The sequence below is a fragment of the Pinus tabuliformis genome, chromosome 1_1, assembly GCF_031772625.1.
Source record: "Pinus tabuliformis cultivar Carrire ecotype Pingquan chromosome 1_1, CPIR1, whole genome shotgun sequence".
In the NCBI taxonomy this organism is placed as follows: domain Eukaryota; kingdom Viridiplantae; phylum Streptophyta; class Pinopsida; order Pinales; family Pinaceae; genus Pinus; species Pinus tabuliformis.
Genome location: NC_142297.1, coordinates 26,784,044 through 26,808,719, shown reverse-complemented (window position 1 = coordinate 26,808,719; position 24,676 = coordinate 26,784,044).

The following is a 24,676-nucleotide window of genomic DNA, read 5'->3' as shown; positions in this document are numbered from 1 at the left end:
CCCTGATCATGCAACATTGCCCGTGCAGCACCCACAATCGTTCTGTTCTTCCGCTCAGCTACCCCGTTCTGCTGTGGGTTATGGGGAGCTATGAGCTCTCTATGAATCCCTTCTGCCTTGCAGAAATCCTTGAACTCGTCCGAGATGTATTCACCACCATTATCGCTCCTAAGAGCCTTCACCTTCTTCCTCGACTCCTTCTCGACCAGTGCTCTGAATTCACAGAGCTTTGAATATGTCTCGCTCTTCTTCTGCATGAAGAAGATCCAGCACTTACAAGAGAAATCATCAACAAAAATCACATAATACCTGTGTTTTGCTGTCGAAGCAACTGAGAAAGGTCCACACACGTCTGTGTGAATTCTCTCAAGGATCTTCGTGGCACGACTATCCTTCTCGTGAAAGGTGGCTTTCACAAACTTCCCCAAGGTACACCCCTTGCACTGATCTGACTGCGCAAGTGTGCCTTTAGGAAGCCCTGTAGTGATCTGATGCAGTATCTTCAAGGCTCCATGGTGAAGGTGACCCAATCTCCTGTGCCACAAGTCGCCATCATCCCGGCTCACCAATCCTTCTGCCTTGCCTGCCATTGCTGCACATCCATCTACATGCAACTGATAAAGGTTCCTCACTCGAACCCCTATCTTCCAGGTCTCACCAGTTGTCTTGCTGCGCAGGAAGGCCTTTCCCTCGCTGAAAACAACATCATACCCCTTGTCTTCTAACATCGCCACTGAGATGAGATTCTTCTTCAATCCTGGAACATGCATGACTTCCTTCAATACAAAGGGTTTACCAGACTCCCTCTCAAAGGAAATGGTACCGATACCGGTCGCACTGTATCTACCATCATCGCCCATCTCGATGTGCACTCCAAGATCTTTGTCCTCCAGATCAGAGAACAAATCTCTATCTCCCGTCATGTGAAAAGATGCACCACTGTCCAAGAACCACACTGATCCCATCACACTTGAAACCAAGCATGCGATCAATGAAAAATCAAGCTCAAACTGAGAAGCTAAGGCCTCTCCCCCTGCAGATCCAGTAGCTTGCTTGTTCTTCTTCTTCTGCGGACAATTTGTGGCATAATGTCCATGCTGGTGACAGTGAAAACACTTCACCTTGGACATATCCTGCTTCTTGCCTTTCGCACCAGACTGAGAAGCTTTCTTGCTCTTCCCTTTCTTTGCTTTGGCATCCAAAGCACAATTCTCTTCATCAGATACCTTTGATGAAGATCCATTCTCACCTTTATTGTTTCTGAGTTTATCCTTGAGCGCCAGGTCGCTCTTGCTTTGGAATAACATTTGCAATCCGTTGAAAGACATTTCAACAACACTGTTGCAAAATTCGAATTCCACCAGCAACTAACTCAACTGCTTCCGATCTAGAATTCGTGAGAACACAATATTTCTCGTACAGAGATCGACTGTATGGGCATTCACCGGATATCTCACCTTCCAAAAGAAGGATGAATCCAGACGCTACCTGGCCCGATTACAGACTCTGCCTGAAGAAATAGAATGTAAGCACTTCCTGAATAGTAGATCTGATGATCAACAGCTCTGATACCATGTAGAAATTTTGAATAATTTAACACATATTCAATGGAGATTATCATGATCATGTACTATTGCGGAAAACATACACAATACATAAGCTCCTCTACGTTGATCAACAATATAGCAGCATCAATAACAATAAAACATCAAGAGCATTCACACATTAACACAGTATGTATCCCAGGGAAAGCATCACGCTAAAAACCCCAACTATCTGTATATTAATGATTGAGTCATGTAACATTACACAGCATAATACTTCTCACAAGTATCTCCACCTCTGTTACACACAATACAGCTCAGATCTGATCTCCAAATCTCTTCCACTGCTTGCCTGCCTCCACTGTTCAATACCTGCTCAAGAACTGATGAGAATAGCTTCCCAAACTCGTTTTTCACCTGCAAAATAGTCACTCACTCTTTGTGGACGTGAGCAAAGGCTAAAATGTGGGCCAAATACGTGAGCAAACTCATTGGCATACTCAATCCTTTGATTGTGCAAGATCTGATGCACAACTATAGTCACAACTGATAGCAATCTGATTCTCTACCACCTGTCCCTGTTGAACTGAACATGCACTGGCATGCAACTGAGTTAACTGATGTATTCATTAGTTGTATTATGAGTTAATAACTTGTGAATTAATTAATAACTAATTCACTCAACTCATCTCTAGTCTATTTGCCAGTTAGACTAAATACAACCAGTTTAACAAAGCTAAACTGAACACAACTCCATCAACTCCACAATCAACTCCACCAAACTCAACTGATTGAGTTCTAACTGAAGTCATGCATGCAACAACTCAACTGACTCATAAGAAAAGCGTATTTCCTTCTGACAACTGCATGTGCCACTTCTGTAGCTCAAACTGAAGTGCTCCAAGAGAATAAGATTAAGTTTATAGTCCAAATATTATTGTGAGATAATAATATTTGACTTTTCTATTTTTTGACAACCAGTCTAAAAATAGACTTTGATCACTCACACTGTGATCACTCACACTTTCATCAAAAATAGAAGTCCATCTATTTTTCCCAACTTGATCAATCATCCATAAACATAGACATGATCCATATGTCTAAAAATAGAAATAGTCTAAAAATAGACTTGCGCCAAAAATAGCCTGCGGGCCCACTTAGTGAAGGCGACTCTTTTCACTAAGCTCCATCATCTTGTTGCAATCTCAACATCACTGAACAATAGTCTATGAAGCACAATGGCCAGATTTATGATTTAGTTTAGGTGGTTATTGATGATTTCACAATCCCTGTTCATGAATAAATCCATCTCTTGCAGAGTCCTTACTCGAAGTGTCAGCTTCCAGCTTGACAGAATAACATGTTTTTTAAAGAATTTGACAGAAGAATATAAGGAAATTCTCGATAATTAAGCAAACATACTTAATACCTAATCAACTAGGAAAATTTGGATGCATGTAGAAGACTTCTACAACCAAACAAGACACACTCAAGAGATGACAGGAGGCAACAATTTAAATATGTAGAGGAGTTATCTCAGACAATGTGTCCAATAAACTAATCTCTTTAAATGATTATAAATTTGTGGGGGTTTCAAAGAGATTGATACTCAATCTATTCTTACCCAGAATCTCCTATGTTACTTTGAACATGTGCAGAAATAAGATATGAAAACACTAGAAAAACATACAGGAAACACAAGTTCTGTCATGAACTAGAGTTGAAAGGCTTCAATTAAGAATTTTGTAATAAAAGTTTTACAAAGCTGAAAGGTTTTGGCATCAAAAGCCAACCCTTGTACATTACAAATGAAATAATATATAGAATAAGTCTCTCCTAAATTGTTACAATAATTCTGTAATAAAAATCTAAACAATAACTAAAAATAAAATAATATCTCTAATATATTTGCTGGAAATTTTGAACTCTTTGCAAGTATTGTGCACTGAAATCTGGAATTGGTCCACTGCCTACTGGAAATCTGCAAAATGATCCTTTACTGTTGATTTCATGCCATAATCTACTCGTTTTTTTTCCAACTGCCAACTATGCCTTGTTAATCTGGAATTGTCACTTATCTATTGATTTTGTGCCATAGAATATGGGATCTCTGCTCCCTAATTTTCATTTACAATTGCACTTGGGAACATGCATATAAACTTGCGATTTTTACATGAAAATATTCACCTGCAAATGATTTCCCAAATAATTTCCAAGAGAAAACTCTGCTCCTTCTCCTGGTTGGCTTAGCGCTTAATCTTGGCTCTGGCACTGGCTTGTGTTGTGTTTTGCAAAAAATAATTAATACCCTCTGAATAAAGATATGTCAACTTCATTTTTCCATGTCATTTTGCTTCATAATACAAAAGGCTTCAATCCTGAGAAATAGTTTTTAGAGAAATGCAATTCAATAATGGGGGATTTAATTCTCCGCTCGGAGAAAACACAAGCAAGAATTTAGTTTGCAGACCTTACTTTCCAATGCTCCAAAAACTTATGTAGTCAATGAAAATATTTTGTGCTTTGAGTGGAATCCAAGTATGTTGTGATGTTTTTTGATGGCTAGAGAAAATGGATCCTCCAGCTGATACGTGGCTGGCAGTATGGTGAACATCACCTGTCCAATCACGAACAAGGCAAAGAACAGAACCCTTTGCGTCCCCATTGAACGTATTGTTTCCTTCCTCCAAAATCGTTGAAGTTGTTTACCAAGCTCAGTATGATTCTGATGCAATTCTTTTTTGCTTTCCAGACCATGAAATCCAAGGCCTAAAAGGCTTGTTCATTGTAGACACTAGGAGAAATTTGTAATGCTCTAGATATATTTCCATCGTTGAAAACCAATGTACGAGCAACAGCCATACCATGAGTTATAGCTTGTTGATAAGAAGATGAAAGAAATTAACATATTCCTTATTATATTGAAACCATAAGTGGATTTTAGTGGGGGTTGATAATGGTAAGTAGTTTTGCTGCAAGGGTTACTGAAATTTACCCAATGGTTCCACGTAATCATAGGTGGTTTTGAAAAAATGACTTATTTCGGACGCCCCTCCTCCATTAAATGTCAAAAACCCTTAGGGGTCCAAAATTGAATATACATCGTTGATCTTCAAGTGCTAATATAAACCATTAAAAATTGCTACATATTCATCCCATATGTACAAGGTGAGGAATATAAATGGTGTTTATATACACCATTGTATTTCAATATTTGTAAAAGTGTGGTTGAATGAAATGCATGCCCTTGTGGGCTCATCCCATGCTTTGATTAGTGTCACAACTACTTGGCATGCATTTAGTTGGTAGTGGACTTGACTTCGGTGTTTGAATCATCAATACCCTAGAGTTCTCAACATGTTATCAGAGCTTAGGTGTCGAAGTCAAAAAGGGGAATTCAAGCAAGAAGACACACGAGAATCAAACTTCGAAGAAGGATAAAAGTAAGTCAATAAACACCAAGCAAGAGATCAAGATCTTCATCATGCCAAAGCGCTAGAAGCATTTCCAAGATCATCAATGAAAGAAGGCTAGAAAATTCAAGAAGGATCATGAAGCAAACCCTCTCCCATCAATTCTTTGAGGAGTAATCTTCAATAAACATCAAGATTAAGGAGAAATCAAGCATCAATCACTCAAGTAAGTTTATGACTTCAACTGATACTATCAAAATGTCTTTTTTGCAGGGAAAGCAACAAATTGGTTGGTGCTTCAAACTTCCTTGCATGGAAGAAAAGAACTGACCTAAATCTCTTTGAGAATGAGGTCAAGGATCACATCAGTGGGTCAATAACCCAATCTACCAAAGAATATACTCAAGCACATGCTATATTCTTGAATCCATCAAAGACTCTCTTATCCCATATGTATCTAAACTTGAAACCTCAAAACAAATATATGACAAATTGGTAGAGTTGTTTTCTATAAGCACTGCAGGAGAAGTAAGGAAATCTACAAGCTAAAGATGATTAATGAAGATGGAATGGCCTCATACTTTATGAGGATTTCAGAAATAAGAGATCAACTACAAGATCTAGGAGAAGTCATATATGATAAAGAAATGACAACTGTGGTATTAAATGCACTACCGAAAGAATGGGGTAACTTTACTTCAAGTATTTATGGGAAGAAAGGAGCTACTCCATTCCAAAATCTATGGTCACTATGTAAGATAGAATAAAATAGACTGAAAGAAAAGACTGATGTAGGATCAAATGAGCTGAATCAAGTTTGCGTTGCTATGACAAGAAGAAAAGGAAAGTTTTGAAAATTTGGTCCTCAAAAGAAGAAGAAGAACATGGATAAGGTACAGTGCTATGGATGTCTATAATATGGGCACTATCGAAGAAATTATCCTAAGCTTAAAAGGGACAATAACAAGAGAAATAAGGAAGAAGCCCATATTACCGAAGAAGTAGAAGAGCTTGAGACAAAGAAGCCTAAGAATAAGGAAGTGGAAGATCTCTACTATGACTAAGAGAATCTCCTTCATTAAGAAGGTACTCTTCTGTTGTAGATAGGAAGCATTGTAAATAAGATAGGATGCATTATAGTAGAAAATGACATCATGATAGAAGCATTAGAAGTAAGAGCTCGTGACATATGTAATATGATGAATGTCTAGCACAAAACCTATGGAAGTCAACTAGGTAAGGTATAGCTCTTGGAAACCTCATTGAAAGCTCAAGTGATCATTATAGAAGTCATATGGAAAAGGGTTTATCATACAAAAGATAGCATCGATAGGATAAGGATATGCAAGATCCTCAAATATTCTCTGATAGGATCTTCAATGTAAAGATTCACTGATCAAGAGGAAAAGTAAGTTTTTTTTCAAGAATTCTTAAAATGATGATATGATAACATGACAATGAAGTAGATCAAGGGAATGAAATTCCTTCATTCAAAGGAAGTTGTTGCAAAAAGTATGGATGGCCCAAAGAAATGTGAGGTTTGTATGCTCAAATTTGATAGTGTGGAAGTCATCTCATATGGTTACAAATAGCACGAATCATTACTCTTAAGAGGCATGATCAAAGAAGGAATCTCCTCCCTCAAAAGGAATGCTAGAATGTATGAGTCACATATTTATTAGATGAAATCAACATCCTCATATGGAAGTATGAGGTGTTTCGATTACAACTGAGGAACTCTTAAGCTCCTGGGAATAAAATATGTAAAGAAAGGAAGGAAGATATCATGAATCTATGCAACTATGGTAAAGGAAGTCAACAACCGAAGAACCAAGAAAGAGTTGACTATGAAATCTCCCAAAAAAGATAGGAAGACTCTAATGAAAGTTTGGAAAAATATGGAGACCTTTGAAAATACATATCTTTAAATAGATGTGTCAACATATATGTAGGATGTCGATGCCTACAAGAAGATGTCGTGATGAAATACTATCACAAGGTAATCATGATTTAAGTATTCATTATTTATAAACTAGTATCTGGATGGGCTTTTACAGGACTATTGGAGGGAAGAACTATGAATGTCTTCCATGAAAGAGCCTTGTAAAAGGATGTAATAACCTTCCGAAAAAGAAATCCTAATGAACGTAGTAGAACATGAAGCAATGACAGATGAAAAATGATGGATCACTTGTTGATTAAATGAATGATGACATGACTAATGGATGGAAGTGATGGATGGTATGTTGCCTATGAATAAGTCCCCAAAATATTAAGACTCCACAACAAAGAATAAATTCATGACATCGAAGAAAGGAATTCTTCAAGCAACTAGTTTCCCCATCTTCTCCACCTGAGAAACAACTAAAGGTACCTATTTTGAGAGGGATCCTAGAAAGTTTCTTACTTGGAAGAAACTTGGAAATTCCTAATCCAAGAGGGAGATTAGGTACATTCCTTGTGTATGGATGAGTAAATTAATTTAATGGAATAGATATGTCCTCCCCAATTGAGAGGGAGAGATAGACACATCATTATGGTCTTCACCCAGGAAGAGGGAATGAGAGGATTGGCTAATTATTTAGCATCTGATACTCTTTGAGGATGAAATAGGGCATTCAATAGAAGAGTAGTCATGGAGGACCAATATTCTTTGAGGGTTTGGGAGTGAAAGATAAGAATCATCCTAATGGGACATATTATGAGTACTCGGGTAGGGTATGTTCTGAGAGAGATAATGATGACAGTGTCTATAAATCATTGGTCTCGCCAGCATTGAGCTCAGATCTTGTGGAGAGATAGAGTTGTTAGTCAAGGCCTTGAAATGTAGCAAGGTTGGTTGATATGATGCTAAACAAATTGGTTACCAATGCAATTCTTCTTATGAGAAATTCTTCAGATTGAGAATGACCAAGTACCATTATGAATACCTCCTTAGTTAAGAGGGGGTGTTGAAAATTGTAATTAAGTCCAGTCTTCATAATGACATGTAATTGCGATTTTATGTAAAGAGATGTAAAGAAGAAAAATAAAATATTGTATTTCTTGCATCATGGGTTTCATGAGCAAGAGATTTTATTTTTGATTCAAGGCTCCCATTGAGAGCCTTTAGGAATTTTGTCATCTAGTCATAAAAGATTAAAAGAGGCATTTCCATGTAAATAATTCATGTTACACATTGTAAAGAGTCACACTCGTCTATGTAAAGTATTCCTCCAAGACCTTGTCACTAGCCCTCTTCAAGTCGGCCTACATCGAATGAAGAACCTAGAAGAAGATGTCAGCTCTCCTCATGATCATGTCAACCTAAATGACATGAGGCAATGTGTATATATAGCCACACTCGGCCTCACTTAGAGGTAAGAAATTCGATGAAGTGAAGAAGCATAAGTGAGAATAAGAGCCTACAAGCAGAAGTGCGAAGAAAGTAATAGAAGAAGTATAGCGAAGAAAGGATTCTTCTAGGGCTTTTGCTTTGGGTTATATACTCTCCCACCTGTGAAAAAAATAAGGACCGAAGGCATAAAGAGAAGATCGAAGAACTTGGTGCTGCATTGAAGTGACCTTGTTTGGGCATAGAATCTCGCATAAGGAAGCCAAGGAGAACTGCTATAGGTCTCTCCCTTGAACATATTAATCAAGGAGTACAGACTATTCTATGGTTTCTGAATTAGGGTTAACCTAAGAGACTGAGATTTTCTAGGGAAGTTGAGAAGAGCATTGTGGAAGAATAGAGACCGAGATTCTCTAGAAGAAGTCAAGGAGATCAATTCGAGATCTAGAAGGAGGCGAGAAAGGGAAGAGGTGGAGCATCAAGGCTAGTGAGAAGGGTCTTGGGAGGACACTAGGGTTAAGGGTCTTTGTCATGGTCTCGATATTCATCAATTGAAGATCTATAAGAGTGAGAGGTTTTTCACCTGGCTGAAAAACCTACATATTGTGTCTCTTGTCTTCTATTTTTTATTTGGTAATTGTCTTGATAAAAAGAACACCTTAATAATATAACGAAGAGAAGATCATAATCCAAGAAGTAAAAGTATATCACAATAAATTATCAAGAAGAGAAATCTCCTAATCATCAATTCCCTAGATTTCTCAACAAATTGGACAAAGTTCAAATGTACATAGAAGAGTTCAGACACCTATAGTTCACAAACAATAATGAAAGAAGGCTTTCGCATAACTATAGCATGATAGTGAAATATATCAAGAGCATCAAATTTCTGGTAGATTTCATAGAAAGTAACTTATGAGACAAGTGCGGATATTTATTGGGATGGGGTCCCCAGGGGTAGAATTGAATTAAATTAGTCATTTTTTGTAAATAATGTCTGCCGGATAAGTCGTTCTTGTGGACAAGACCGACCTCCCTAGTATCTAATGATATCTAGCGACAAGCAAACCAACCAAATTATATCTTCCTCTAAATATGAAATTTATAAATAAAGGCAAACAAGTGTTTTAGGCCTACCTTGGGTCAAGTGCAAGTTTGTAGAAGCCACGCTTCGTTGATCCAAATGAGCTCCTTTATAAAGAGTCTACAGACACAAACAAGCACACACAAATAGCACCTGAAAAGCCAATATAATAAAGCATATTCATCATAATGATCAAGGAATTTATGAAACAAACCACATAAGACAATTTGTTGAGAAAAATGAATATGATTGTATTAACTTTAATCAAAGAAGAACTTTACAACCTGTGCCTTGATGATGTACAAGATCCTCCCAGGGTCCAGCAAGAAGTCTCCTCTACTTTGACAAGTTTCACTCTCTTCCCAATGAAGCCAAAAGGTATGTAATCTCTCCTCTCAAGCTTAACTAGGAAGTCTCAATTCCATCAGCATTTACCCTTAAAAATGTTCAGCTTCTAACCTCCCCAGCAACCAGCCCACTACCTTAATTTATAGTGCAATGGAGGGAAGTTACTAGGTCCACCTTCAAAGGGATAAGCTCCTCCTCCAAAGGGATAAGCTCCTCTTATCAAGGGATTAGCTCCTTTATTTTTGGGATGCATGAACCACCTAGGAGCGAACCATCCATGTCAAGAATCCTTCTAGAATCATCCAGAATTAACCAAAAGTAAGCTTTTAAGATAAACTTTGTGCCTGTTTTACTTTTACAGGGGTCCGCACCCACTCCTTTAGAGACAGAGTGGGCAAGTCCACAGGTAACATGAACAAGGGGTGCGGGACCGCAGGTAACAGTAAGAGAAAGTGCAAAACCAGAGCTTTATTGATTTTTTAAGGACTTTCTCTCATTTTCAAAGCTTGACATGAAGAGCTAAGGTTTGAGACTTGGCAAGGAGGATAGTATGGATGATGATAGACCCATACTGACTGCAAATAGTCATGGTGACAATATTTTGTGTAACAGATTGCCCCCTAAAGTGTGAAGTATTTAGTAGATGAGGGTTTCATGTATCATCTAAGAAGAGTGAAGTACTTTATCATTTCGAGGATCAGCTTGTGGAGAGCCCAATTAGAACTTGTAAAAACATTCAATACAAAATATATATATGAGATCATATCATCGCTGAGGTAGTGTTATAGACATTTTTGTGCCTTACAGCATGAAGCATGAAATGTCAATAATCTAAGGGATCCAAAGTCCCTAAACATGTTGTTCCTACCCCTAGAGGAACAAGGTCAGCAAACCACAACACTAAATATCAGTTCTCCACCTAAAAACACTCAAAAACAAGCAAATTATGGATCATGTCAACTGCTCCACTGAGCATCTGCGCTGAATTTCAACTGCTCCACTCTGTACCTGCACTGAATGTCAACTCTAATGAAGGCTACCTGCGCTGGGCGAGATTGGCCAAGTGGCACAGTCATTCCTCAAGGTGTCAAATGCCCAGGAAGCTTCCAAAATGACACTTGGATCAAGGAATTCGCCTTGTGATGAGTAAGAGGATCTAGATCTCCAAGTGGAAGCAAGAAACTCCAAGTGGACTCAAGAACTGAAGAATAACTGAAGTGGGAGAGGACACTAGTCAGCTTCATGCCAGCCTCAAGCTGACTCATCCTTTCTCCAAAACTCCTATATATAGAGCTCTCTCATGAGGTCTAGGGAGGCTGGAATCTTGTGAATGTAAGGAAGTGTTGTTGGTTTGATTATAGAACTATTGGGTGATTTACTTGAAGGAGGTGAAGAGGAGATTTCTTTCTGCTGGGAGGTGTTGCTGGATTGGGCCTCTTATGGTTGTAACACTCTCAGAACTTTACTTCTTCCATTAATAAAGCATTTGAGGTTCTTCTATATGCATGTGTCTCAATGGCGTATTGATGCTTGTATATTTGATTTATTCTAATCCTTGAATCAATTATGGATGTATGCTTCTTGTAGTTTCTCCCTCTTGTTATTTTGCAGGATCTTGGTGTAGCTGGGCCAGTGAAAGAGCAAGGAGCTGGGAGAAAGCAGCAAAGAGGGAAGATTGGATCAATCATTAGCGGAAGACAACGGTTAGTGGATCTCTTTCTCCTCTCTCTTACATCTCATAAAGAAGTAATCTTGAATAGCTTTGCATTCGGTTATTGTTGAGGTACTATCACCCTTAGAGTGGGATAGGGTCATTCCGTATTGGATACTTTTCCCAACAACAAATTGGCGACTCCGCTGGGGATCGTATCTTGTTGGTTGTTTGTTTTTTTTGCTATTCATTTCATAAAAACAGGGAGTACCGAATCGAACTGCATTTGGATCTTTCAAATGCAAAGTAGAGGGCAGCTACTCTAGCTCAGTTTCTGGGCAAGTTTATGATTTGAAGAGCTGATTCACAAGGACTCTAAATAGCTCTTAGTGATAGCTTTTCATCCTCCTTTTCATCCCTTAATGTGTACTTGACTGATAGCTTCTGATTTGGCCAAAAACTGTGAATTTTTGAGCAATCTGTGACCTGGAAACCAAGAGAAACGAAAGTTTCGTTCTTCAGTGCAGGCTGTGTGAAGGCTGTCTGCATTTCAGCGCAGTTCCCGAAGGGGCTACCTGTGCTGAAGGTCAAACTGCCTGTGTACTACCTGCGCTGGACCAGTTTTGCCTAGTGCTACTGGGGTTTCCTGCTGTTTCTTGCCCTATTTTCACTCTTGTTTTTGCAGCCTGTTACCAGTCTATGTACCTATCTGAAACCAACTTTCCTTGCCACTATTCCGCCTCGGTTGTATAAAGAAACTGTGTTTGTTCTTTGTGTATTTCTTATGCCATTTACAGTTTCCCATAACGAAAAGTGAACTAGTCTTGCTGTGACCTCTTAGATCTAGACCTGTGATAAGTGTCGTTTTGATCTTAAGAGTTAGTTTATTTGATGTTCATAGCTGATTGAGCTTTTTCTTTCGTCATATGGTTTGAATTTATATATTTCTAGTGTCGAAACAAGTAAATCTTAAGGTGTCTTTTGATTTTGGACAAGCTTGTTTGCTTTCACTTGAGATTGAATTCAAAGTTATACAACAGCTTTCTTTTTTGTATCGCACAACATTAAGAAAGAGAAAAGAAATACTTGCATTGTGCATGTGCATTATGATAGTTTGCATGTTGATTTAGGAAAAAGTGCATTAGTGTGTGCTCTATGATCTGTGTGAAAAGATGTTATCTTTCTTTTCCCTCAGTAGTTAAGATTTTCAAAGTTGAAAGATTGAAAAGCTTGCTTATCATCTTAGACTGCATTTAGGAGTGTTACTATACATCTCGTGGTGATCCATAAAGGCAAACTGCTAAACAAGATCAACCTTAAAATAAATTGAATTTGCATAACAACGCATTGAAACATAACGCAAACACATAGAGGTCTAAGCTAGAGACGTGTTCCGGCGTCGTTAAACGTGATATCTTAGCGTTGAGTGGTTGGGTGATTCCTCCACGGTGAAGCGATAAGTATCAATACGGACTTGTGCTCCCACGTACCGTCGCGTATATATTGGGAGACCCCTATAGGAACAAAGCCTTTATCCATAGGAAACCGTGTTGGCCGCCCTACTGATCGCAATGCAGTGAACACAGCATTCACGAAGATCGACCACTCGTACCGTAAAACGTATTCTGTGGTTTTGCGAAAAGTTTGGCACACCCTCTGCCTAGAACTCCAGAGCAGTTTCTTTTGGCCTTTTTCAAACTCTATAGCTGAAAAAGTCCATCCGAGCATTTGTCACTTCGGGCTCGTTAAAACATCGAAGGAGACTAGAGTCATCTTTAGCTTTTTCTCGACTCTTAAAAAGTGAAAAAGCAAGTTGTGTCTAAAGCGTCATTATAAAATTTATTTTAAATGGAACATAATCACCTCCTATTCCTGCGTTGATCTTTAGGTTGAGAACATGGAATGCCCCAACCAAGGAATTCCACATGATGGAAATCCTAGTCCTTTCTCCTCTTGGGGAGAAGTTGGTGCGCCCCACATGGCCACATTATCGCTTCCAGGACTGACAATCGGCCTGCCTATTTGGCTATTCTCAACCAATGTAGTTCAGAACACCATGGTTCCTGAACAGTCGAGTCAACAGTTAGATGAGTCTAGAGCTGCCCACCAGCCTTCTACTTCCTATAACTCTTCCTCCAATCCTTCATCTTCGCAAGGTAGAGCCGGCAAAAGCCAAGCTCCCATGGAGAAGAAGGAGAAGAAGAAGAAGGAGCCTAAGGCGCCTGGGGGCAAGCAAAAGACATCTGACAAAAATCCACACACAGCACAGACTGGACCTAAATCGCCATGTGTCATATGTAGAGGAGACCACTTCCATAGAGATTATCCCTGTATTCCACGGATACTAAGGGACTGGCCCCCTCGGTTGCACAATTCGGGAGCATCAACCTCTGATAGCCATGTTGATTGCTTACCGTCAACCAGCGAAAGTGAAGGTTCAAGACAAAGAGGGGGAATAAGATTCCCCTGCAAACTGTGTAAAGGCGATCACGCCATCCACCGTTGTCCCTTCTTAGACGAAGCGAAGAGAGTTTTGGAAGATCGCCCGGTTTCACCATTGAGACTTCCTCCTGGATACAAAAAACTCGTGCCAAGTCCTTCGTTGGTTGAAAATACAGCTGGCCCGCTCAAGTGGTCGGCTGAAGCGTCAGTCATTGAAAATGAACCTACTGAATCCAGACCAGACGAAAGTCTAAAGGTCGATACGGCAGTTGACCCGGTTCCACCTTCAGAGGTTTCATCTTCAAATGACACCGTCAATGAAGATTCATCTTCAAATGACACCCTCACTGAAGAGAATAAGGATGACACCATCCAGATTCTTTTCATCAACACCGACTCTGATGAGCATCAGGGCAATGCGCCCATTCCTTTATCGTAGGAAGGAACATCGTCAGGGTCATATCCGGCCATGTATTCAGTCCCACCGCCAAGCAACCTGGTTGTGTCCTTTGATTGGAACCAACTAGGCAGACCCCAGTTGCCAGCCAGTGTGCCATTCAGAATCATAGTCCAAATCTACAGAATGGTAATGGCTGGAACTATCATTGATGAAGGGGTATCTGTGAGTATCCTTTCCTCTATTGCTTGGAAAGCACTGGGTTCCCCAGAGCTTTTGCCTGAGATAAGAAATCTCTCGGGTTTTGATAAAGGAACCAGTCGACCGTTAGGGATCCTCCCCAATGTACCTGTTACATTGAAAGGGAAGACCGTTCAAATGAACGTGATGGTCATTCAAGGACCCTTGGATTATAACCTACTCCTTGGACGAGACTATATATATTGCATGGGAGCTATAGTCTCCTCACTCTTTAGAGTAATGTGTTTTCCACACGAAGGAAGAATGGTCAAGCTCGTAGACCAACTTTCATTTCCGGGATCACGCATCACAAATAGTCAAATACCAACCCTGAATGGTCTATTCACTCAAGAAATGTCTCCACCCCCAGTCCTCCTTCCCGATGAGTGCGAGTGATTCGGAAAGATGAGACTGGAACCCAGGGGGCATGCATCCTGGTCTGCTACGGGCAGAGGAAACCTTAGGTATAAGGTAGAATTTCCGCGAAGGAATATGACTAGTCCGTACCCCGTCCGTGGAAGGAAGAGGGGTTGTTTTGGAACAGGATTCTTTTGTTAAGGTTACTTGTTTGACAAAGGTCATTCACCATTGTCTACTTCGGTAGACAGTGCCGAGGAGATGTTTTCGTTTGATGGTGTTAACAAAACAATCTTTGGGTAACCAAAAAGAGGCAAGCCTCCCTCAATAACACCAATGTTTTGTCTTTGAGTAGTGTTCTTCTCTTGTCGCAAGTAGCTGCTCTCTTGTCGCAAGTAGCTGTTCTCTTGCGATCTTGCAAAAGAGCTGTCAAAAGTTGGGCCGACGGGAAGACAAGTACCGCGTAAGACCCGTTAAAAATAACGAGAAGACAAGTATCGTTAACATTAGACTAGCAAGACGACAAGTAGCTGTGAACACCCAAAGAAAAGCAGAAGTGGGGGAGAGGAGGGGCAGCCTTGAAATTGTACTTTATACCTGGGGGCATGCAAACCTTTTGGAGTGCAAGCTAGGAGTGGTTATTTATCTGTTTTTGAGATTAGCCGTTTCCGAACTTGCATAAAGAAAGGATGAGAGGGAGCATAGCTTATGTGAGGCGCAAGCTCTATAAAAATTAGAGTCTCGCAGGAGACATTTCTTATCTTATGACTGGTATATCGAGCAGTTTTACCACGGAATTTATGCTCGTTAAAAAATAGAAAAGCGAAGAATCGAGCAGTTTTACCGTGGAATTTATGCTCGTTAAAAAATAGAAAAGCGTGAGCAAGAGTTCCTCCAGAGTTTAAGCTCATTAAAAAATGAACCTATTCCGGTAAATAACCATTGTGATCGTAAATTTATTAGCCATAAAAAGCCTTGGTCGTGTTTGCACCTGCCACCTCCATTTCATTTGGCCGATCGTTCACCCCCATATGATTGTTTACCTATTTTGAGGAACAGCTGCGAAGAGTGATTTCACCTAGCCATCCTTGTGACACTGCCGTGATTGGAAAATTCTGACTTGTACCTGGAATCTGCTGCTATCCCTGTTTATCACTCGTTCCTCAAAAGACAAGTCTTCTTTGAGCTCTTTTCTCCTAACTCGTAAAATATGAAAAGTTTGCCGAGTTTTGGCCTTCTAGCTCGTTAAAGTGACTGGAAGAGCTATCCCTCCTCTAGATTTTAATCTTTTTGGACCTGAGGGATTATTACACAAAAAGGTCGAGCGCTTGTTTTATTCGGCTCGTTAAAGTTATCGAAAACTCATCCCTTCTGTATTGTTTTATACTTTTTCGGACTTAAGGGATTAGACGACGAAAAAGGAATTTTGGAGTTAACTTTCTGTACCTTTTTAGACTCTCCAAAAATGAAAAGGACCGAGTTTTCTTTGTCGTTAGACTCGTTAAAATGATTAAATAGCGACAAACTTGTCTTTAGACGAGAACGAGTTTCCCTATCGCTAGGCTCGTTAAAATATAGCGATGGGCTTGCCCGAAGGGCAGGTTATAGAACAAGCATATGTTATCCTCCTCAAGCTTGACAAAAATAAAGAGGTACTGGTCAGAAATGACTGGGGAAAAATTGGGAGAACCTCAAAGCTTTAATGGTAGCAAGTCGCTCTTGAACATGACACTTTGTCTTCCGTATCACATCGGGTTGGGTTGTTTCATTCACCAGTCTCATCACCATGGTCTTCGCCAAACCATCCACATTTGGGGTAATGCTATCGATCCATCGCATCAGTGTCGTTATATGTTCAAGAGATGTTGTTCAGAAAGAGTCAACCGTGTCCCATCCACTACCATACATTATCCTTCATCCACCCATGATCGCCACCCTGAATCATATCTCACAGATTGTTTTCACCTCCACTAAAATCATTAGCTCCGTTCCGTGTCACTGATGTGGGATTCATTAAGGCCCTCTTTTGACGGATCGCTTCTTGTCGACTTCAGCTCATTATCCAGGAAGTTGATCTAGGAACACCCCCCCTCAGTACTTTGAAGCTTGCATGCCTCAATGGCAAGTTTCTCACTTCCGGCGACAGGTATACATTAATGACCTTCGACCAGAAGATTTTTTGTGGTGTTTGATGCCAAGTCCTTTATTCACACCACGTGAATTGTACTGCAGTACCTTGAGGGTCATTATCATTATCGGTGATTCCTCTCGCGCTTGTTAACGGTTTACATTATTGACCGGTAATCAAGCGGTGTCTTTCCATGTTCGACTTCAGCGCAATTCTCACATGGATCAACTTGTACTTAGAGTGAATATCGAACGAGTTTGAAGACCCTGGACCTAGTTTCATCCATCCGGGCTGCGATATATATTCAGGAAATATAAAGACATTTGATATGTACATTATTACAGCAGATGATCATCCTACTCAAAGGATGATAATTTCAGCAGAGAATTATCAGTCTACCATAAGACGATCGTCTGTTCTATGTACCAGAATGAATTTATAAAGTTGAGCATGGGAATGCCCGCCTCAGCTAGATCATGAAAGCAGAATGAAAAATAATGTATTGTATTGTATTTTATTACAGGTCACCTCTCAGCGATTGAATGAACTTCGGATCCTCCTGATAAAGCATTTCACCCGATAAACGACCTCATACTTTAGGGGGCAACTGTTATAGACATTTTTGTGCCTTACAGCATGAAGCATGAAATGTCAATAATCTAAGGGATCCAAAGTCCCTAAACATGTTGTTCCTACACCTAGAGGAACAAGGTCAGCAAACCACAGCACTAAATATCAGTTCTCCACCTGAAAACACTCAAAAACAAGCAAATTCTGGATCATGTCAACTGCTCCACTGAGCATCTGTGCTGAATGTCAACTGCTCCACTCTGTACCTGCGCTGAATGTCAACTCTAATGAAGGCTACCTGCGTTGGGCGAGATTGGCCAAGTGGCACAGTCATTCCTCAAGGTGTCAAATGCACAGGAAGCTTCCAAAATGACACTTGGATCAAGGAATTCGCCTTGTGATGAGTAAGAGGATCTAGATCTCCAAGTGGAAGCAAGAAACTCCAAGTGTACTCAAGAACTGAAGAATAACTGAAGTGGGAGAGGACACTAGTCAGCTTCATGCCAGCCTCACGCTGACTCATCCTTTCTCCAAAACTCCTATATATAGAGCTCTCTCATGAGGTCTAGGGAGGCTGGAATCTTGTGAATGTAAGGAAGTGTTGTTGGTTTGATTATAGAACTATTGGGTGATTTGCTTGAAGGAGGGGAAGAGGAGATTTCTTTCTGCTGGGAGGTGTTGCTGGATTGGGCCTCTTATGGTTGTAACACTCTCAGAACTTTACTTCTTCCATTAATAAAGCATTTGAGGTTCTTCTATATGCATGTGTCTCAATGGCGTATTGATGCTTGTATATTTGATTTATTCTAATCCTTGAATCAATTATGGATGTATGCTTCTTGTGGTTTCTCCCTCTTGTTATTTTGTAGGATCTTGGTGTAGCTGGGCCAGTGAAAGAGCAAGGAGCTCGGAGCAAGCAGCAAAGAGGGAAGATTGGATCAATCATTAGCGGAAGACAACGGTTAGTGGATCTCTTTCTCCTCTCTCTTACATCTCATAAAGAAGTAATCTTGAATAGCTTTGCATTCGGTTGTTGCTAAGGTACTATCACCCTTAGAGTGGGATAGGGTCATTCCGTATTGGATACTTTTCCCAACAACAGGTAGGCATTCCCATACTCAGGTCAAAACTGACTAGAAAACTAACTACTGCTCTGATATAGGGAATGATCTTGTAATACATCACAAGTATAGACACATGTAGACATAGTATGGACGCAGCCATCTGTTTATGAATAGTCCACTGTATAATGAATACAAAATTCCTCGCAGCCTGGATGGTGGAAACTAGATACAGGGTCTTGATTTCTACTTCCCGAAATAGTACGATTCTATCCATGTGAATGAATGTGTCGAAGTCGAACATGGTATAAACCACTTGATTACCAGTCAATGATGTAAATTGTTAACAAGTGTGAGAGAAACCATCAGTAATGTAAATGGCTCTCAAAGTACTCAGTACAATCCATGAGATGTGAATAGATGTGTTGATGTCAAACATGTCACGGAATCCTTTGATCAAAGGTCAATGATGCAACCTGTCGTCGAAGGTGAGAAATCTGCCATTGAGACATGCAAATCCCAAGGTACTGATGATTTCTAGATCATCTTTCTAGATAAGGAGCTGAAGTTGATAGAAAGCAATATGTCGTAGGCAAGCCTACAACACGAAATCATAGATCAAGTTTGAAGAAATATAGTTGCAAGGACTGACTCAGGGATGGTCAAGATGAATGATGGATATTTTGCAAATGAATGGTTTATTTGCAGTAACCTCTTGAACACATAATGACACAATAGATGGTTTGGTGATAATTGACCCAAAGTTAATACCCAAAAACCGGTTGAAGACTTTCAATATGGTTTGATCAACTATTAGGCAAAGGATTTCCCAACCCAGGTGAATAAAAAGTGTCGTGTTCAAGAGTGGTTAAATGTTTTTTTGAGACATAAAGTATGACAAACAGGCTATTTTCCTCTCTTTTCCCCCACCATTTCTGGCAAGTACCTCTTTATTTTTGACAAGCTTGAGGAGGATAACATTTTCTTGATTATAAGCTCATCCTTCGGATGAGTCCAACTTAGTTTAAATTCGAACCCTAAGAAGGAGTGGTCCGTTCCTGTTTGTAATTAAACAGGTCCTTTACTGTTAAATTTTAATGAGTCCAGTATAGGAGAAACTCGGAGTTTTTCAATTTTAGGGAGTCTGAAAAAACTTAAGAAAACTCCATGGTTGTCCTTTTTTGTAAATTTGTGTCTCCCAAGCCCAAAAAAGTATAAAATAATGCTTGAGATAACCGCTTGATCATTACAACCAAGGATTACTTTTCATAATTAGTGTCTCTGATCTGAAAAAGTAAAAAAGCTATCAATGACACGTCGTTTTATAACCAATATCAAATTTGAAACGACAAAAATCCGGCAATCTTTTCATGTTTTTATGGTCAGAAAAGGGATGTAAGTGGACCGTATTTTTAGTTCCGTTTTAACGAGCTTAAAAAGAAAAACTCGGCGATATTTTCATGTTTTAGGAGTCAGAAAAGAGCTTAAAGGTGACTCTGGTGTTTTTCGTCAAAATTGATCAACTTTTCCTAAAAAATCCATTATCCTGCACAAAAACTCAAACATTACTCATACCTGTTCAAAATAGATAAAAACGCTTCAAAAGTTACCTCTTTAAAGTGAAAAATAAACAAATTATTAATTCATTTATTCAAAAAAGCTTATAAAAAGGGCTTTTGTAAATTCATTTTTACCGTTTGACTTCAGAGTGAGAAAAGAGGGCTTTTGGTCAGAAACTTCCCATGAAGATTGCGGAAAATCCATCCATTGAAATCGAACTTCGTCTCCTCCAGGTAATCCACATCATCCTACTCTTTCATTTCATCCGTTTCAAATTAATTTTTAGTGCTTTATTTGGTTTTTTAGGAACTTTTTATGTCAAAAACCCACACACGTGAGTCCGCCAGGAATAACACAAGAAACCCGCAGACCCCGACTTTTTCGCATAAGGAAAAAAGTCAGGGGTCCACATTTGCCCTTAAGGCAGCGTGTGGACCCACACACTGTCTCTAACAGAGAGGGTGCGGACCCCGCAGTAAAGGTTTTTAAACATAAAAAAATTCAAATTTCACCCAAGAATTTCAATTTTAAATATTTTAATCCGCCTTTTTATTGAATGTAGGGTATACATCATGCTTGATTGGTGAGAACGGGCGCACGAGGATGTGGATCTTGCCACGATTAATCATCAACCTTCAATTGATGCATTAAAGGCATGCCGTTTATACAAATTCTGGGCCATACCTGGCATGAGGGACGAGGTGGACTTCTTGTAGTGGATGGTAGAAAAGTGGAACATACAGGATTAGTGCTTCTTTATTGGTGGTCACCAGCTCGAAATGGAGTTGGAAGACATTTACTTTTTGAATGGTTTTCCTAAGAGAGGTGAATGTTTGACTCTATTGGGGACTAGGCCAGGTGGCTAGTCTGTCGATAGCCTCGGGCTAGAGTTCTGTAACGACCAGACTAGAGACAAAGGGATAGATATCAAAACCATATCTCATCGTGAACTCAAGGTTATTGCTTTTACTGTTACCAGGCTCTGTGGGAGCGTAGCACTACATGTAGCCACTGGATCCCAGATGCGGATGGCAGTAGATTGCTTTTGAGGCATCGTCTTCAACTAGTGCGAGGCTATGTTGGCTAATATAAAAGGCCAACTGACTAGAGCAAAGAACGGACAACTGAAGACCTTTGGATATGGTGCTTTAGTTGTGAGCTTTGGTTTGGAGAGGGTCCCAATGTTGGGCACGCAACATCTTACTGTTGGAGTTGGGCTTCCTCGAGAGCCCAAACTAATGCGATGGGTCGTAGTTATGGCCCATCATCCTGAGGAGGGGATAGAAGTCGTTCGATTTACTCCTGAGTATTTTCATTGGTTAGAGAAACAAATATTTGCTATTCAAGATTTTCCTTCTGCTGCGGTATATTTTTGCGGTGACCCAGACATGGATCTTCCACCAGGAGAGCAATGGGATGACTCAGGTAAAATCATTTTTAACATTTCCTAATTTAATAAAAAAAAAGTTATATTTCGTCCCAAAATTGATAGTAAAAAGTTTCAAACACAGATGTAGGTCCACGGTGACCAACCACTCTCCAGCCTTACGAGAGAAAACAACTAGTTGTAGCAGCACCAGCCCCACAGGACGAAGCCACAGAGACTTTGGCCGAATTGGAGAGCCATCTAGAGTGATTGACAACAGACATTCCGGAGACCAGCATAGATGACATTCCTCTTAGGCTGCAGCGCTATGTGATCGGGGTCCCAGGACCTTTTAGGAGGTTCCTTTGTAGGGTGGCCCATATAGTGGTTTCGTATTGTGATCATCACCAGTGATAGGATGATCGCTTGTTGTAGACTCACATGACATTTTTTTCTTTTTGCACTATCATTTTTGCCGATCATAAGGTGTTTTTCAACCTATGATCGAAGATGATGTATATTTGACACACTTCTATGGTATACTATATCATTATTACCGGTTTATCTTGTAAAACATGTTATGGAATGTTCTTAAATTCACTTGTATGATTATTGCAAATGTCTACTTAACATTCGAGAAGCAATTGCATCTGCTAATGTATTTGAATATCTTGGAATATGCTGATATTCAATATAATCAAACTCATGTTCCAAGAGACGAACTCTCAAAAATAATCTCAGTAATACTGGATTTCTAATGGAATATACTCTATTAAGCTGTAATACAACGAGTTCAAAATCTAACCTCACTATCAAACTCCGAATCCCAAATGAGATGGATTCAGATAATAACTCAATCACTGCACTATACTCTGCAATGTTGTTCATTGTTTGACCGAGGCTTACCCCATGCATAGATACCAACTCATCAGAGGGCGAATAGATAACCCAAGCTGCGGAAGAAATGTTTTGTGTATTGCGACAAGCACCATCAGCAAAACCAATGTATGTTCGGAGAGACGTCGACATCTGCAATATCAAGAGTAAAATCAAGATAGGCAGGAATAATGACCAAAAACACTCTCTAAGCTAAGCACACTTTTTAATCTAAAACACACCAGCTAGAAAGAAAACTAACCTAAATAAAATCTCCACACCCAGATTTAAGCCTAATATCTCTTCACGTAAAGACCATTTCTGGGTTTAACTAAAGAGACCCCGTCAAAGTCTACCAATTCATAGGCGCCTTTTGCCAGCTTCCGCTTAACAACATAGGGACCATGCCACATGGGTACGAATTTTCCAGCGCCTAATTTATCATTTGCTTGATCGTACAATAAGACTAGGTCTCCTTCTGAAAAAAATTTGAGGGGTAACATTTCGATCATACTGAGCTTTAATACATTTGGCATGAGTTTCTATTGCTAGTGCAACATCACGTCGATTCTCATCTAGCTGAACCAAGTACAACAAACGTTTCTCCTCTTCGGAAGTGGCTAGAAGTAATTCGATGGCCATTTTCAATGACGGGATTTCGCATTCAATGGGTAACACAGCTTCCAAACCATAAACTAGTTGGAAAGGAGTGAAACCGGTTGACGTTTTTACTGAGGTTCGATACGCCCAAAGCGCTGAAAATAGCATGTTATGCCAATTTGACCTATGAATCCCAATGATTCGTCGGATCATGATAACAAGAAATTTGTTGATGGCTTCAACCAGACCGTTAACCTGTGGATAATATGGAGTTGAACTATCATGATGCAAGCCAAGTTGGTTTGTAAGTTCAGTCATCATAATATTTCGAAAATGACGCCCACGATCAGTGATAATCGCTTGTGGAACACCAAACCTAGAAATTATATGATTGAACATGAAAATCACATCAGTTTTGCCGTCTACCTCAAATGTAGGCATCGCCTCGACCCACTTGGTAAAATAATCTATCGCAAGGATGATATATGCATGCCCCCCGGTCGAGTGAGGGTTACATGTAATAAAATCGATACCCCATTTCGCAAAAGGACCGATGGAAATTATAGGGTGGAGAGCAGCAGGTGGAGCGCGCATCTTTCGATCAAAAATTTGGTAGTTGTGGAATTTTCAGACCGCGTTAATACAATCTTTAAACAAAGATGGCCAAAAATAGCCATCACACAATATCTTTTGGGCCGTGGCAAACCCAAACATATGACCGCCACATGCTCTAGAGTGACAGTCATTTAGAACCCTTTCAAGTTCCTCATGAGTTAAGCAACGTCGAAAAATGGAGTACACCCCACGACGATAAAGTGTATCTCCAATAATTTTGAATTGTTGGGACTGGAATTGTATTTTTCGACACTCTGATCTTGAAATTCCAGGCCGAAAGGATTGGGTTTGGAGATAAACTGTGATATCTCCATACCATGGATCTAAAGTGCTGATTAGAAACAAGGATTCGTCCGCAATGGGCTCCTCCGCCACAATTTCTGTGTCAGCACGTGGGAAGTCACACGTCAACTCCGCAAAAACTAAATATTTCTTTGACTTAGACTTTTCAAATTCCAAGTCAAACTCCTGGAGGATCAAAATCCATTTGGAGTACTTTCCCCCTAGCAATTGTTTGGTCAAAATATATATCATAGGGTTGCAGTCGGAAATTATTGTAGTTTTGCATAGCAAAATGTAGCGACGAAAACGTCGGACATCTTGAATAGTTGCGAGAGCCAATTTCTCCACATGTGAATATTTTAGCTCAATTGGATTTAAGGTCCGACTGAGGTAATATATCACATGTTCACTACCGAATTCATCTTCCTGAACTAATACCATCCCAATGGTGGAATGCGAAGCGACGAGATATAAGAAGCAGTCCTGGTTGTAGTTGGGAGGATGCAACAGCGGTGCATGGATCAACATGTGTTTTAATGCATCAAAAGATTTATCAGCTATCTCATCCCAAAATAATGGTGTATTCTATTTCAACAACTGGGTAAAACCCTTAGTGATCTCGGCGTAATTAGGAATGAATCAATGTAAAAAATTTACTTTCCCTTGCAAATTTTGGAGTTGGCCAAGACTTGAAGGAGAAGACAATTTGACAATAGCTTCAACCTTCGAGGGATCGATGCAAATGCCAGATTTTGAAACAACAAACCCTAGTAATCGACTCGTTTCTATACAGAAAACACACTTATGT